This window comes from Ictidomys tridecemlineatus, chromosome 8, assembly GCF_052094955.1.
Source record: "Ictidomys tridecemlineatus isolate mIctTri1 chromosome 8, mIctTri1.hap1, whole genome shotgun sequence".
NCBI classification, from domain to species: Eukaryota; Metazoa; Chordata; class Mammalia; order Rodentia; family Sciuridae; genus Ictidomys; species Ictidomys tridecemlineatus.
The window spans coordinates 99,777,907-99,795,130 of NC_135484.1; the positions used below are offsets into that span (position 1 = coordinate 99,777,907).

A 17,224-nucleotide genomic window follows, 5' to 3' on the forward strand; every position below is an offset into this window, starting at 1 on the left:
TCTGTTACAGGCCTTGTCAGAGCCTTGACTATAGTAGTAATGAGTATTATGTGTTTGTATCAAACATATTCCTTGACCTTAGAGAGTATTTTATGGACTAATGTTATCAGAGTATACTTTCATATACCCAGGGAGATTGTGCTTTTGTGTTGAGAGTTGTTATAATCAAGGGTGCAGAGAGCAGGAAGTTCAGGAATGCCAGATTGAAGAGTTGGACATTATCCTTTAAGCAGTGGGGAGTCATGGAAGGGGCTGTGTGTGAAGTGTATATATGTTTGTTTATGTTTTTTCCTGGCAGTTCTAGGCTGAGTGATGGCAGTGGGGGAAGAAGGTGGGTTGAGACGTGAGGCAGAGCAAGTCAGCATCTCATTTGAATTGGTGAGAAAAAGGTGTGCTGCTCTACTTAGTAGCACGGGGAATGGACATAATGGATTTAATAAAATAATACAGGAAAAAGCCAACAGGGGGCTCTTGGGGCAGGTGGGGATGCTAGACTGCCACCCGGGGACAACCAGAATGGAGCTTTCTCCTGACACCAGTTTGCACAATTCCGGTGAAAATTCAAGACCCTCCACTGGGACAGAAGTCCCGGTGATGCTGGAATAGAGGCAGCTACTCTAGCAGGGCTTTCCAAGGGCACAAGAGGACCAGAGGCTTGGACTCCAGGCCTGGAGGTGAATCATGTTCAGGAAGCCTGTGGGAACAATCCATGGAAGCAAAGGGACTTCAGAGAATGTCTTTGAAAGATCAGGGTATCTAGTAGGAGTGGGAGGATCCAGAGGCTGCCGATCCTGTAGTAGCCAAGCCACCAAGAACAGGTCTCTTGACTCTGTGCTTTGCTGTGCCTGCTGCCTGCTTCTTCCTACGTACATGCAGTACATGCAGCCCTTTGAGGTTTAGGGTATTTCATGGACTGATGTTATCAGAGTATACTTTCTTTCACCCCTATTTGCAGGGTCTGCAGTAGGGATGCAAATGGCCTTCCTAGCAGGTGTGGCTACCAAATATCCACAAGGGACTAATGATTTCAATCAGTTTTTGTCCCACTCTGCTTTGGAGAGCAGCAGAAGGGCTGAGTGGCTGGTTAGTCTTGTCCATGGCTGCCCCATCTATCCTTGCCCTCTGGGCCTTGCAGCTGGGATCCTGCAGATGCTCTCTAAGTCTGGAGGCTGGCCTGGCTGTTGGGACTGTTGGCTTTCTGTGCCTTTCCCTCTTGCCTGGCCTCAGTTCTGCCCAGGGCCTGCTTGTCATCACGTGGCTTGGGTTTCCGTGTTAACGTTCCCAAATTGGGATCGTAGGGATCAAGTGTCCCTGTTGTCTGATCATGCTGAGCCTTCTTGAGCAGCCAGCTGCAAACTTTTCAAAGGGTTGTGTGTAATTGGTTGGGGGAGATGCTGCAGAGAACTGAGACAAGACAAAGAAGTCAGTTTTTAAAAGGAAAAAAAATAACTGAATGTATGAGCCTTGAGACATTTGGGTATGGTGTGGTGCCTGGGCACATTGAAACCCCCTCCTTTTCTCTTCATATTTTTCTGCTGCGAGAGCCCCCTTTGGCCAGTCCTAACTGACCCTTGCAGACCCTCTGTGTGTAAATACAGCCTCTGTCTTCTACCCCCACTCTCATTATGCATTCCTTTAATCTAACCCATCTCCAGGTCTCCAGCTGGCAGAGACTCAGCAGATTCCAAACTCCAGCTGGTGCCATAGTGTTTACATGGTCAAGAAGCTTGGCAGACAACTTGCCCCCAAGCTACTCAGCTGTAGGAAAAGGTAGAAAGACATCCTCGAGATAAGTGACCCTTTTGTGTATAGATTCTCTCCGGCTCGGCTCAGCAACACCCACTCATGCCCACTTTTACTCCAGTTGCTGCTCTACCCTGAAAAAATGAGGGAGAATCCCTTTGTGAAAAGGAGGTAAATGGCTGGGGAAGTCTGGGGTAACCCCTGCTATCCAGTGATACTGTGTAGAGCATCTGAGCACACAGAGGTGAAAGTCCTTGCAGATCATTGTTTAAAAGATATTATTCATCAGTAAAAACCATTCACATGCATAATTGGTGTGGTTTTTCTAAAATAATATAAGCTGTGTGGCTGAGTGTTCACAAAGCCACGACTGAGGTTGGTCTTTGCGACCTGAGTTCCACGGTGCCCTCATGATCCTGCACCACCCGCTTCCTTCTTAGGCAGAGTCCCCTTGAGACACCAGGCAGCTGCTGACCCACATTGGTGGTTCATCTTGATCAGAGCCTGTGAGAAGCCAGTTTTGAGGTGTTTTCTGCACAAAGAAAACCATTCCAGATACTGTTATCCACACTTGGGCATTCAGAACTTAAGCACTTCATAAAAAGTGGCTATTTGTCTGCTCCTGTTGGATGCATGAGGGATAGGACTAGCACTTGTGTATGGAAGAGAATTTTTCTGACTTAGTATCCTGTTTCCAGTGGTTCTTTTGATGAGGTTAATTATTAAGTGGTGTTGGAATTAAGCCTTTTATTTGAGAAGCATGGCCATATCAGTCAGGGTCTCATCAGGAAACAGGTGGGGTAATTGAGAAAAGGTTATTGAAAGCATTGTTAACTAGGGTGTGGACTGAATCCAGAAACAGATAAGGAATAGTAAAGCACTCTAGGGCTTGAAAAGTGGGGAGATGCCCCTACATCTAGAGGGTCTGTTGGTGAAGTGGTAGAGACCTAAGATGAAAGGATAGAGAGAGGGAATATCAGTGAGAGGTGTGATTGAAGGAGAGGGACTGGACATTTGGAAGAAGATTAAGTCACTACCAGAACTGCCCCGTAGAGAGGGAGCTGGGTAATAGATGCTCTTCTCATGTCCTGTGTATTCACCCGGAAGCCCATTGATAGACTCCATAAGTGTCAAGCTCTGTGTCCTAGGTCACAGGGCAGGGTGGAGAATTATCCAGCACATTGCTACGCATAGATTCTGACTCTTGTTTGAATCCTGCCTTATGTGATGACAGGCAATCAGAAAGGGTGTCAAAGTTAAACTGATGTTCCTGAAATACTACAATCTGTGACAACAGTCTTTTTGGACAGACATTTCCTGATTGCAGTAAGCCACATACTGTACCACATCTACTTTAAGGTACTTATTGCCCCAATTTCTGGAGAGACCAGAGTCTCCCTGCTTCTTAAAGTGGCAGCATATTAACTGTCTCTGCTTCCAACTTCTGTGGCTGGTTCAGATAAAACTTAAGTACCACCAAACCCATTTCCTTCTCTTACTTCAGTGCTTTGCACACTCACCTCTCAGGGATAAACAGGAGTTTCCAGTGTAGCAGCATAAATAGTTTCTAAAGCTGGCTGTGGTGACACACACCAGTAATACCAGCAACTCTGGAGACTGAGGCAGGAGGATTGCAAGTCACCATTTTCGATTACCAGTAGTCTTTGAATATCTGTGTCTAACAAAAAATTGCTCCCTTGATGGTTTCACATGGAAGAGCTCAGACTCACTTGTCCATTAGGTAATTGAATAAATTTAATTGGTAAATTATGGGACAGTTTTTAGGACTTTATGGGGAGAAAGAAAGAATTTGAAATTTTGTTACAAAATTTACTTGAGGGAGGTGCTCATTTCTTTATTGTGGCTTGCATTATTTTGGGAAGCCAATCTTGAAAAGCACAAGGTGCTTGAATGGATGATGTCCCCACTGATGAGTTCAGAAGACAAAAACAATCCACTCTGGGGTCCAGCAGCTTTTTGAAGAAGGAAAGAATAAATGAATGCATAGATAAAAGCTTTAGGGGCCAGAGGGCCACACTTCCTTTCTTTTTTCCATTTTAGACTAGCTTGGGTGGGACACATGTAGACAGCAAGATGTAAAGTTGGACCACATAGTGGAGAGTCCCCAAAACTATTACGACTAAGTTAAGCTGAACCGTCCCATTTCTGGGCTTCCTCCAGTGCTTCCTCCCCACCATGCCCAGCCACTAATTCACTCTCTGTCCATCTTTCTGGATCAGCTCACCTCCTCCTAGAAGTCTTCCAGAGGAGATCCTAATTTCCCCTGCAAACCCGGAGCATTAGTGGATATTCATTGAGTCCCTCTTTTGTGCCTAGAACAGTGAGGATACAAAGATAAAGGAACACATAGTCTGGGCTCTTAAGGGAGAGTCTCCACAGTCTCTCACATTCCTGTTCTGAACTGTGACATCTTTTCTAGTCTTAAAACTAACTTCATCAAAGTCTCATTTTTATCATTAGATTTGGGACACATTGTTCACACAGCATGGTGATTAAGAGTCTAAATGTCACAGTCAGATGTATCTTGGGTTCCAGTTCCACTTCTGGGTCTTATTAGCTGTGTGCTTTCAGCCAAGTTTCTTGAGCTCTCTGAGACTCACTTTTTTTTCTACATTAGGATATCTGGAAGGATCAAATGAGATCATTTCTGTAAGTGTTCAGAGCAGTTCCTGGCATGTGCTAGGAGACCTGTAGGTAGCAATGTGGTCATTCCTTATACAGGTGGAGGTTAGATGAGGTAATCCCTGTTTGGTGTTTAGCATGGAACCTGGCATTTCATAAGATCTCCACACATTAGATGTATTATTGCTCCTTTCAGGGGTGTGGAGGATTATTATTTGTGGTAATTAGATAAAGTGCCTTAGCCTTGCCTGGCTTACAGTAAATGTTCAAATAGATATAGTTGGTCTGACCATTTCAACAATAAGACTAGATTGATAGAATAGCTCCTACTTTGGGTCTTTGAGCCTTTGAAGGAAGAAAGTAGGTCTTGTTATTTTCTTATTGCCTGTAGCTTTGTGCTTCTCCCAGAGCCTATGCTTAATGCATAGTTTGTTATTGAAGGATCAATTTAGTTTTTTTCATTTTGCTAGAGACAGCACTACATAAAGACGTGTTTTTTGGTGTGAAAGTGTCTTTCGGCTTGCTTTGCGTGCATATGTGCATGTGTGCTCACACACACAACTCTAATGCTTTCCTTGACCTCTCTGTTTGGAAAACCCTGTGTGGCTACTGTGTGATCCAGGAGGAAGTTTGGAGTTGTCCTGTGGCTGTGGTGGCAGCCGTGGCCTGCCCTAGAGCATGGACCCTGGCTGGTGGCCAGGAGCTTATCTGTGTGCGTGTGGGTTACAATTCCAAACCAATCAGTCTAGCCAAGAGGCAGTAAAGGCTCCTAGACTGTTAGGGAGCTGAAGCAGTTCATGCACCTCTGGCCCTCAGGTCCCCTAACATCTCTCCTCCCAGGAACCTGCAGAGCAGCCAGCTCTTGTAAATCCATCCATGTGGCCCTGCCTCTCCCTCTTAAGACAGAAAGAAATGAAGTCACAGCTGCTGAGAGTGGCAGTGTAGCATTGGTTCTGAAGAGTTCATTGACTAGATGGTGGAGGATTTCCCCAGGCTTCTGTGAATTTGATTAGGGATGATTGGTTTTGTTTCTGTTTTTTTCCTCTTCCTGTAAGTTGTCATATTCCGCTTCAACATCCTGTTTTGCATGATATCCTCTGAATTACATCGATTCAAGGGGTATTTACTGAGCATATATGTAGTATATGTATCCAGATAAGTGACAGAACTGTAGAGGAGGCCAGGAGTCTTGGGATCTGGGGCAGGGAGAGACAGGGAGCTGCTTGAGGGCCAGTGTTCCCCCTTGGACACCCTTTCTTTCCCTGCGGTTCTGCATCTCTTTTCCTAAAGAAATACCCCTGGCCTTGATGTGATTCAGGGAAACTTCCCTGTGGTCCCCTCACCTTTCCTCTTTTTCCTTCCTCACACAGGCTCAGACTTCTTCCACCCCACCTCTAGCTCCCTGTCTTTTGCTTTCTTTAGTCGTCAAGCTGTCTGTTCGAACAAGCAATTCACTCTCTGTCCCATCTCCTCATGTGCACCAGCTTCTGCCTGCTCCTGTTTGCAGCATTCACTCAGCAAGTTACTGATGATCTTCTGGTTCCCAAATCTAATGGACACTTCATGCATTCCTTTATTCCCACATACTTATTGAGTCCTCACTGTATGCTGAGTACTGTTCTGCTCTTGGGACCCACCAGTGGACACAATAATGATTCCTGCCCTCACATAGTCCCCACTGCCATCCTGGGTTGATCCAAACTCCCTGGAGCTGCTGGCTGAACTGAGCAGACTCCTCAGAATTTTGTCCTCTCCTGGCTACTGGGCCTCCTTCCTCTGTATTCCTCTGGCCTCTCTGTCTGCACCTTCTCTGTTCTGCCACCCCAGCCATCAAGGATGCCTGAGAATGTCATTAAATTACACACATGTATCTGTTCTGTACAGTGCCTGAGCACCAGTCTTGACCACTCCTCACCTTAATGTCATATGCAGTTGACTCTTCTGAAAATCACTGGATACCATCCTGTGTCTGTTGCTGTTGACCTTAGTGTAGGCCTGTGTTATCCCTTCTTGCTATTTGTATTGACCTCCTGACTGTTTTCTGTGTGGTCCGTCTTTTCTGCCATTCTCTGGCCTGTTCTCTATACCATGGCAAGATGCAATCTCTGCAGTGGAAATTGCACTGTGTCAAAAGTGCTTAAAAATCCTAAGAGGCACCTCCCCCTGTAGAATAGGTCCAATTTGCATACCTGCCATATAATGCCCTTTATGGAACCTGGCTCCTGCCAGCCTACAGCCACATCCTCTTCCATACACAAACCATCATTTTCCCCAGGAGTCATATTTCTCCTCCTTCCCTACTGCTGTGCATGTCATTCCCTCTGCCATAGCGCCTCTCCTGTCTCCTTTTTGCCTGTTCATCTCTTCAAGATCCAGGCCAGTCAGAACCTCATTGGCGAAGGTTTCACAGGAGCATGGGTGGCCTCAGAACCTTATCAGTCAGAGCCCTTCTACTGGTCTCCTGAATCCCTGAACATGCTCCCTCATAAGGATGATTGTATCAGTCAGCTTCCTATCTCTATAACAAAATATAAAGAGAAAAGATTTATTTTGGCACACAATTGAGGAGGTTCCAGTCATGATCAAATGGATCCTTTACTTTGGGTCTGTGACAAGGCAGCAGATCATGGCAGGAACTTGTGGCAGAGCAAAACTTCCCACCTCATTAGGAGCCAGGGAGCAAAAGGGAGAGGAAGTGGCTGGGGTCCCACTAGCCCCTTTGAGGGCATACCTCCAGTGACCTAAGGACCTCCTACAAGGCCCCACCTCCTGACATCATCACCCAGGGACAAAGCCTTTAGTAGTGACTTTGATGGGTTGTGTATTAGCTTTCTGTAACTATAATGAGATGCCTGGCACAGGCTACTTAGGAAGTAAAGAGGTTTATTTTTGCTCATAGTTCTGGAGGTTCAAGTTTAAGACTGGGCAGGCCTATAGGTTTGGCTTTCTAGTGAGGATAGTGTATTGTGGTGGGAGTAGCAGAGGGAGAGCTCACATGTTGAGGCAGGAAGCACAGACAGGGGAAGAGATCCATTCAAGGTCACTCCCTGAGTGGCCTACGGACTTCCCACCAGACCCCACCTCCTAAAAGTTCCATCATCTTGCAATATGTCACCTGAGAACTAAGTCTGTGACACATGGGCCCTTGGGAAACATTCAAATTATACCCAAATCATAGCAGGTTGTGAATGGTCTTTTGCATACTGATTTGTCTAACTGGGGTGCAAATCTTGGCTGGCTAGAGTTTGGAGTGAGGGGACCAGCATTTCTGTGTCTGGGAGTTAGGGGAACAAAGCTTGGAAGGGGAGGTGGGGCTCCCTATGAAGTCCTAGAATGCCACACAGCGGTCCTGATTTTCTCCTGGCAACAGGAAGCCACAGAGAACTGTTGAAAAGGGCCTGTGATATTTTGGGTAGATGGGTCTGCTGCCTTGCTCAATGTCTGGTTGTGGGGAGATGGCAGAAACTGTACCCAGGGGGAGTTCTTCAGTCTGCCCTGTACATGACCAGGGCTTTGGTTGTTGCCTCAGGGTTGGGTGCAGTGGTGGCAGTGGTGGTGGTAGGGAATAGAAGTGGTTGGAAGAAAAAAAGGAAGAGAATCTGGTTCTAAGACTGGAATCATCAGCAAAGGGCTTTTGCACACTGAGACTTGGGTGAGAGGGCCTGACGCCTCTGAGGCACCAGCTATAAGCTCAGACAGGTGTACACTCTCCCTCTGATGTTTGGTTTTCTTCCTGAGCTTCCTTCCTCCTGTGTGAGGTCACAGTGAGATGGTAGGATGCTGAGCATGGATAGAGACTGGCCCTGCCAGACTGTGAAAAAGCACCAATTCTTTTTAGATATTATTTAGAACGTCTCTTTCAAGTTAATATAATGAGATTTCATAGTAATGTATGTAACTGTGTGTGTATGTGTGTGTGTGTGTGTGTGTGTGTGTGTGAGAGAGAGAGAGAGAGAGAGAGAGAGAGAGAGAGAGAGAGAGAGAGAGAGAATCCTACAGTATGGCATTGAATCATTTAATCTAAATATTGACATTTGCCTAGACTTTGTTTTTCACTTTAGGGGTGTAGGCTGACTGGTTTGTGACAAAGTGTGGGTAGTGTTTACCTGAGGTCAGGCCTTGGTGTTAGATTTGTATTTCCTGTTCCTCTGAAGCAGTCTTCCTGGAAAACTGGCGCTCTGTGTTGTCATCTCCCTTCACTTTCAAGGTGATTCTGCATATCCCCCTTGGGTATATTATTTGCTGAGCAACAGGTATGTTTGAATGCTGGAAATTTTTAGTTAACCTTTTTGGTCTTGGTTTAAGTCACCTGACTCAAACCATTACCTTTAAGTTGTGCCCTCATGCCAGTGGTCCTTGTCTACTCAAGCCAAAGAACTCACACCAGTCCAGGCTGCTCCGATGGTCTCCCATCGGAACAATATGCGCTGTAATCACAAAGAAAGTGTGACTACAGCACACAGAGCAGAGTCTCCAGCCTGCCCGGTGTCTTCTAATGCTGCTGGAATGGCCCATGAACCCATCATTTCACCAGCTCCCTCTGTGGAGGAGGGATGTCTGGGAACTGGGAGCAGAGAACACCCATCTAACATTGAAAAAACTTATATTCACCTTCCAGCCCCAGTTCTTTGCTCAGTTCAAACATGGGTGAAGGTGAACAACCTCCTCGTGTGCCCTTCACCTAGAAGAATCTCAAGGCTTCCTGTGAGAGTCAGCCCTGTGGACAGGGTAGTTTCTGACCCTGGAGATGCCTTCATTTTGCTCCATCCCTGTGAATTCAAGGTTTATTTTTCTACCAAGCTCTAAAACACAAGCCTGGCTCTTCAGGTAAATGCAGGGATTGACATGCTGATGTTCTAAGCTGGAAACTTTCCAAATGGTAGAGAATCATTGATAATGATCACAGTAGATCACCCTCTGCCCTCTCACCCCTTCTCAAAGTGCAAATAAGCAACTGGAGGCAAATACACCTGGGCCTGCCTGCCCTAGCTTTGCCAGGTCTGAGGAGCCCTGAATAATCCTTTTATTTCCCCAAACACCAGGAAATGCCAGAAGTTCCTAGGGGATGATTCTCCCTGGCACCTAGTTTTAATGCTCGTGTGCTAATGCTTGCTTATGATTTGTGATTGACTGACTGTCACCAACTTATCTGTAATGATTAGAATTACCCCTTTTTGCGTCACTTCCTGCCTTATGGAGCTAAAGTGGCTTCAAAAACTGCAGTTAAAACCCCATTGTGATATATTGGTAAGGTGGTTCTTACCTGCAGTCAAGTCTAAAATGTTATCTAATCTTAACTCAAAAAAAGTCACAACCTAAAATTCTATACTTCAAAACCCTTTTTTTCCTGTGTCAGGTTTTAATTCATTCTTTTTTAAAATTTTTAAATTTATTTTTTAGTTTTAGGTGGACCCAATATCTTTATTTTATTTTTATGTGCTGCTAAGGATAGAACCCAGTACCTCATGCATGCCAGATGAGCACGTTACCACTTGAGCCACATCCCCAGCCCCTCAAGTTTTAATTCATTTTAAAGATGATAATGGATCTTATCAGATGTCTTTTGGCCAAAAGTAAAAATATTTTTTTCTGACCAATGTGTGTTTTTCTAATATCCACATACAACCAGTAATCTGAACTCCGCCGTGTAATGCAGGAGAAATATGTTTTAGACCACATCAATTTAATTTTTTCTTTTAAGTTATGGACAGACACAATACTTTTATTTTATCCACTTATTTTTTTATGTGGTACCGAGGATCGAACCCAGTGCCTCACAAGTGTTAGGTGAGTGCTCTACCACTGAACCACAACCCCAGCCCCACATTAATATTCTTAAAAATCATTTTGCATGAATTTTAAAAATTTTTATTTAGTTTTTAACTTCCATAAGGAATAGTTTATGAATATACTGTGCTAGCAAAAGAAGGAGAAAAGCTATTGGAGAAGGCTGTGAGGAGAGTGATGCGTATAAACAAGTAATGAGTTTATATCTATCCAGAGCCCTTTTTTAGAGGGATGAGGGTGTGTGTGTGTGTGTGTGTGTGTGTAGGTATGTAGGATTTAGTAGAGGGAATGCAAATTCACACACATGCATATATTTCATATAAATATATAAAATATTTGTAGACAAGTGGGTCAAGTTCAACCTGCAAGTACAGGTTGCATAAATATGCAGTCTTCTTAAATTTCTAAGTTGTGGATATAAAGGAAGTTGGAAGAGCTGTCCCTAGGCTACCTCTGTTTTTTTTTTTTTTTAGTACTTGACTAACTTCCCAAATTAGGGTATATAAAATGGCAAGTTTGAGCCATATATATATGTGTATATGTGTGTGTGTGTGTGTGTGTGTGTGTGTGTGTGTGTGTGTGTGTGTGTATTTTAAACCCCAACTTCAAAGATGTTTATGATTCTTCATGTTCCCCTTTCTTAATTCCTCTTTATCCCAGCATAAAGTTTAGACTTGAACTGATGACTGTAATAAAGCAAATAATGTGATTTTATAAGCATGGCTTGGCTATTCCAGTGACAGGTTTTTCTCATATAAATACATTGCCATTTTAAAATCTGATCTAAGACTGTGATTGTGACTGTCAGTAGTGAGTCTGTTCAGCATGGTGATCACAGGATCGTGGAGACTCTGTGGCCTGTGTGTTTGTTTACGGTTGCTCATTTCTCATGGAAAGGCAGTTTAGGTGAGGAAACCAGAATCTCCAGGCTTTGCTAACAGCCACACAGAAAGGTACTGTCAGAGCTCTGCTCTCTGTGTTTTAGGCACTCAGTTCTTCCTGTCAGCCAGCCTCTGGTCATCCAAAATAGGGATTTTCAGAAAGCCGGAGTGAAATGCATCTTTGTCTCAGCTGTCACTGAGCATCAGTACGCTACAGACCTGCCTACCTGTGTCTCCTCACATACAAGAAGCTGTGGTGATCAGCAGTCCCACCAAGATCTTGGGAAGCAAGAAGTTTAGGAAACCAACACTCCAGGAATGAAAGACTAGAAGATTCTTTTATTTGAAACATAACAAAACAAAACAACCCCACTCTTTCTTACCAATTGGGTGTAACTTTCCAATGTTTTCCTGTCTGACTGAAATTTTCCTATCCAGTGCCTCAGCAGAAAGATGCAAAATCAATTTTGGGAAAGCCTGAGTGGAGATGATTTGGCTTCCTGAAAACAAGGCTGAGCTGGGGGAGAGGGGAAATTTTCCAGCCTCAGCTGGACAATTTACTTGACTTTATGCTTTCAAGGAGGAGAAATGAGTGTCCTCACTGTCAGTGGAGGGACCCATGCACCAGGTGGGCATGGTTGGCATCCTTGGGACCTCCACCAGCAGTTCAGAGCAGAGCTGCTTCTGTAATAGATACTCCATCCTGGCCTGATCTACACATGCAGCCCCTTCCCAGTGCCAGTGAACAGATGTGTCTGCCGAGAGAAAAACAAAATAAACCTGAAGGGTTGAATACCTCCAGGGAAGCAATGAGACTGCTTTTATTGAATTCTTCTTTTATCTTTGGTGCTCAGCTATCAACTTGCAGTGAAAGGAGAATGGACTCAGGCACTTGGAAGCCTCTGTGTACCCGTGGCTGGCAGCCAGTGGTTAACCCTGCAGGCTTCATTTTCCTGCCTGTCAGATAGAGATGATACTCAGACCTCATCTTCACACAGTGGGGAAGCAGCAATACATTTTAAACTTGTAGAAAGACCTCTCAGGAAGTTTATTGGTGTGAGGCTGTTTTTGGCATAGAAGTGGAATCAGAAAATAATGGCTTTTTGGAGCTGGGTATAGGCAGGATCTTTTAAGAAAACCACATCCTTTCGCCTTATTGTTTCCATACTTTATAAAATGAGTTATTGTTAGTATACCTTATAAGGTTGTTGAATTGCATATGATGATTTGTGTGAAGTCCTTAGGACCATGCCCCTACTGAGTGAGCCCTTCATAACTTTAACTCTTGTACAAGGAAACGGGTTAAATACCTTGCCCAAGATGACCCACAGCAGACAGTGTAGAATTCAAGTCCAGCACACTTAGCAGAAAGCAGAAATGTAACCAGAACTTTTAGTCTAGTTGCAACCAAGGGCTCAAGTTCATGTGCCCCTAATGGAACATGGCAAATGGAAGAGTTTTAGGATTATTAGGACTAGACAGGCACATGCAACATCCCTGACTTTGTGTTTGATGCCCTGATTGAGTTAAAATTTTAATGAGGCTTTCTCTCTCTCTCTCTCTCTCTCTCTCTCTCTGTGTGTGTGTGTGTGTGTGTGTATGAGAGACAGAGAGAGGCGGCCCCTCCCATGTAATTTAGTGTTCTTCTTTGCATTAATGTATTAGCATGTTGTCACTTTTAACCTTTCGCCCACTGAGCTTGGCATTTAAAATGCTATTAAACTCAATAATGTTTCCTATAAACAGCCTTAGAGGGATGAGAAATAATTGGAATGACATTTTTAATAGGCCCTGTTTCTCCGCCCTCTGTGCTACATGAACCCAGCCAGTGCTTGCAGAGAGGGGCTTGTTAATCATTTGGTACCTGGTCTGAGGTCAGGAGAGGGTTAGGGAATGAAGATTTGGGGCTCCAAGGGGCCTTTGAAAGCAGAGAGTGTTTTTCATGCTGGACAAGTAGGATTGCTCTTTTTGACTAATGTACCTTCTTTTTCCTCCTCTTTCTCTTTCTCTCCCCACTACTTCTTACCGCCCCCCTCTGGCTTCCTTTTTATGTTATCATTCTATTATTTGACATATTGTGGGTTTGCTAAGCTTGATTTTGGAGTAAGTTTGTAAAACTGAGTTGACTATTACCTTTCCTGTTTGTGTAGTTGTGAGGTCTTAGGAAACAAATTTGCCTGTCTGTGCCCCAGGGTTAGTTTCTTCATCCATAAAACAGGAAAACTGATGCCATTTGGCTCAGATAAGGTAAAGTGGCAGCAAGCATAGCTACTTACAAAGAAAGATGCATGTTTTAGAATTGGTTTCTGCTACCACTTCCCAGGGAGGAAAAATGTTAGATCTAGTATTTTTGCCTTAATTCAGGATCCTAAATCCTGCTCTCTTAGAATCATGTTCAGAAAACATATGTTAAGCATTCATCTATGGTTACCAAATATCACAGCTGCTTGCAGGATGAGTTCATCAAATGGGTATTTATGAGATACCTACTACATGCTCAGTACTGGGAGAGAACTAGGGAGGGGAAACGTGCACAGGAATATAAGCATGAGCAGGTAGCAGGTTGCAGATCAGGTAGCTGAGCAGAGCTCTGGCTCTTTTGCTTGATTACTGTGACCAGATATTAAGCATTTATTACTTAGTGTAACTGTGTCCTCCATACCTTTTGCGGCTGTACATTGAGGATCATCATCAAGGCAGTTGAGCTCCTCTCCTTGAATTTGTATTCCCATGAAGGGAGAGACAGTTTAAAAATGAAGACAAATCCTTTAGAGTTGTCACTTGAAATGACAGAATTTCATGGTGTATAAATTATACCGTAATAAAGCTGTTCAAAAGATCTTGGACCTTGTGGAGCTGACCTTCATGTTTGCCCTCAAATATTTGATCCTCATTATTTGTGGATTTTTGTTTTTGCAAATTCACTTACTTGTCAAAATTTATATATGACCCCAGAACTAATATTTGGCTTTCATGTGGTCATTCACAGATGTACACAGTGGGGCAGAAACTTCAGGTTGCCCAACATGCATGTTCCCAGCTGAGACGAAATGAGGCCGTGCTCTGCCTTCTTATTCCAGCTCACATACTGTGAACAAGTGTCCTTTTTGCAGTTGATTTAGTGCCACTTTTTTTTCTTTTTGCATTTTTTGTGTTCTTGTTGGTATTTCAGTGTTATAAAATGGTCCCCAAATGATGTGTTGGAGTGCTGTCTCGTGTGCCAAAGCACAAGATGGCTGTGCTGTGCCTTATGGAGAAAATGTGTGTGTTAAATAAACTTGATTCAGGCATGAGATATAGTGCTGTTGGCCATAATTTCAATGTTAAAGAATTTACCCTATATATTAAGTAAGGAATTTTAAATGGAAGTACACACACAAAAAACAAGATTATATATTTATCTGCTAGTAAAAAAGTGTACAGAGGCTTTTAGGACCCTACTTCTAGGTGCAGTGTTTTAGTATTCACTGATTCCATGTTCACAGTGACTTCATAGAACATAACTATCGTGAATAATGAGAATTGACTGTATATACAGAACTAGAGAAAGAATATATGTGAAGCTCACAACCAAGTTCTGTCTTCCTTTAAAAAAAAGTAAGTGTAATGGTTCTTAGATTTGGCCACCAGTTGGAATGTTCTGGACAGCTGGACAAAATGCTGATGCCCTTGAGGGTCTGATTTAATTGGCTGGGGTGTTGTCCAGGCATAGAGATTTTTAAAGCTTCTCCAGGATTATAATTGTAGCCAAAGTTGAACACTAGTGCTATACACATTAAATAATAATATTTCTTAGAAATGGACACCAGCCAACCTCAGGAGACTGATGACCCATGAGTACTTCAGGGCCAGGACTGCAGGAACCAAAGTAGCAGACTCTGTGGGTTTGTAGCACTGTCTGGCACTTCTTCCAGTCCGGCCTAGGAGATCTACAGCCCAAGAGACTGCGTCCCGCTGGCTGGGCTCCTGTTTTGGGCAGAGGATCTATCTCTTTCATTCTCTCAGGAAGAAGGTAGGCACCAGAAGTAACCCTACATGTACCCTTTGCCCATACACAAGGAGGAGAAGCATTTCCCTAAGGAAACCCTTCCACCCCACAGATTAAGAAGATGAGAACATTTTCTGAATGAACCAAGTGAGAGATATGTGCTGGGGCAAGATAGAGTGTTTGGTTAATATTTTCTGCCTGCCTGCCTTTCTCTTCTCTACTTCTTTTTCCCATTTCTTCTGCCTCCTCTGATCTTTCCTCACAGGGATTTCAGTCTGTGAAGACAGAATTTAACCCTGAAGGAGTTAATGGCAGATAACACAGAAATAAAGGTGGTTGGGTTAAGGATGAGCACTATGAGTAGTTCAGACAGGGGTGCCGGAGTGGTCTGGAAGGACTTTGTGCTAGAGATGGATTTGGGTGGTTTAGGAGCTGTGTGTGATGGGATAGCTTGAGTGACAGTGCTGGGGATGGCTCCCACTGGAGGCTGGGGAAACATTTACAGGTGAGGGAAGTAGATTGGGCTTTTTGTTTTTCATCTTATTCAGTGAGAAGTTACTGAGCACTTTATGCATCTGGGTTAGGTACTGGAGAGCACATGCGAAGATAAATGAGAAGCACAATCTCCATCTTCCAGGAGGTGATAGCCTGATGAAACCTATGTAGAAATGATAACAGAGGAGTGTGGTACTGACCTTCCAGGGAAGGAGACCATTCCCTGGGAGCATCTAGGGAAGGTTTACGGAGGAAACCATGAGCTGGTTCATGAAGGATGATATTTTGATTAGTGGTGTGTGTGTGTGTGTGTGTGTGTGTGTGTGTGTGTGTGTGTGCACACGCGCGCGCGCGCGTGCGCTTGCAAGCAGAGGTGGGGTATAGGAGAAGGAGAATACAAAATGAGAGGGGCTAAAGCCCCCAAAAGGAAATAGTGAGTAGAACATTTCAGCTGAAACCAAGCACATCTGTTCTAAAGAAAATATAGACAATTGGACTGGAAGATATGTTGGGGAGACTGAAGAAGGCCTTAAGGACCAAAGTAATCAAGTTTTGGGATGGGGGTTGAGGAAGACCTGCATGTTTGGTGCTTTATTCTCCAGAGTGCCTTCTCATGACTGATCCCATTTGGGTTTTCCCTGCACACTTGTAGAACATGTTTAAGGCCTTAGCACAAATGCATGGAAAGGCTCCCCATGCATCGCCTCCTGTAGGAAGTGAATGACAGCCCACTGCAGAGCCACAGGTCTAGTTGGCTGGGGATGCTTTTTCTCTTTAAAGGAGGGTAGGCTAAGAACAGTCCCCTCTCACTGGTGTGTCCGGAGTTGGAGTGACATGGGGAGTCCGTAAGCATCTTTTCTATATTTCTATATTTTCTATATTTCCATTACTACTCTGGCCCCCTGCCCAACTCACTCCATGTGCAGTCTTCTGACCTCAGTATGTAGAGGAAAACCACTAGCCTCTTACTGAGGCCCTCTGGGAAAGTTACTTCCTTTTCACCTAGCCTTGGTGCCTATCTTAGAACAGGGTAGGTGATGATTCATAGCCCTGGCTGCACATCTCGGGATCTTTCAACAGCAGCTCAAGGTGAGTTTCACTCCAGACCAGCTAAGGGACTACAAATAGCACCAATCTTTTGATAAGGATGCTGAGCTCAGAGTATGGAATTGCTGATGGCTAGCAGAGCCAACATCTGAACCCAGACATTTCTTCAGTTCAAGCTTCAAATCCCCACATTTTTGTCATCTCTCCTTTGCTGGCTAAATTGTCACAGTACAGATTTAGCTATTAATAATCAGGTGACAACCACACATTTTTCACAGCCCACCAAAAAATTGAAGGTAACTTTCGAAATAAACAAGCCAGCAGTGTGGGATGTAATGTTTTGTCCCATACCCCATAATAGGTAGATGTGAAATTAGCAGCTGGAGTTCTCTGTTTCTGAAGCTCAGGTTAAAACTTTGGGGTCATTGTCCAATGTACAGGCAACCCCCCCCAAAAAAACAAAAAAACCCAACACTGGAGAAACATCAGGTGGGTCCTAGGCCCCTTGAAGTCTGTGACCTCATCTTCTACAAAGTTGGGTGCATAGAATGAACTTAATACACACATGCATGCATGAATGAATGAATAAATGATGAATGAATGAATGAATGACAGATTTGTACCCCTCTCTTGTGAGCTC

General features: G+C 44.0%; 1 protein-coding gene across 1 annotated transcript in view; it reads left to right on the top strand.

The window, feature by feature from the left end:
- Window positions 1–17,224, top strand: part of Tram2 (translocation associated membrane protein 2) — a 76,940-nt gene that overhangs the window by 23,369 nt on the left and 36,347 nt on the right. The window lies entirely within an intron of this gene.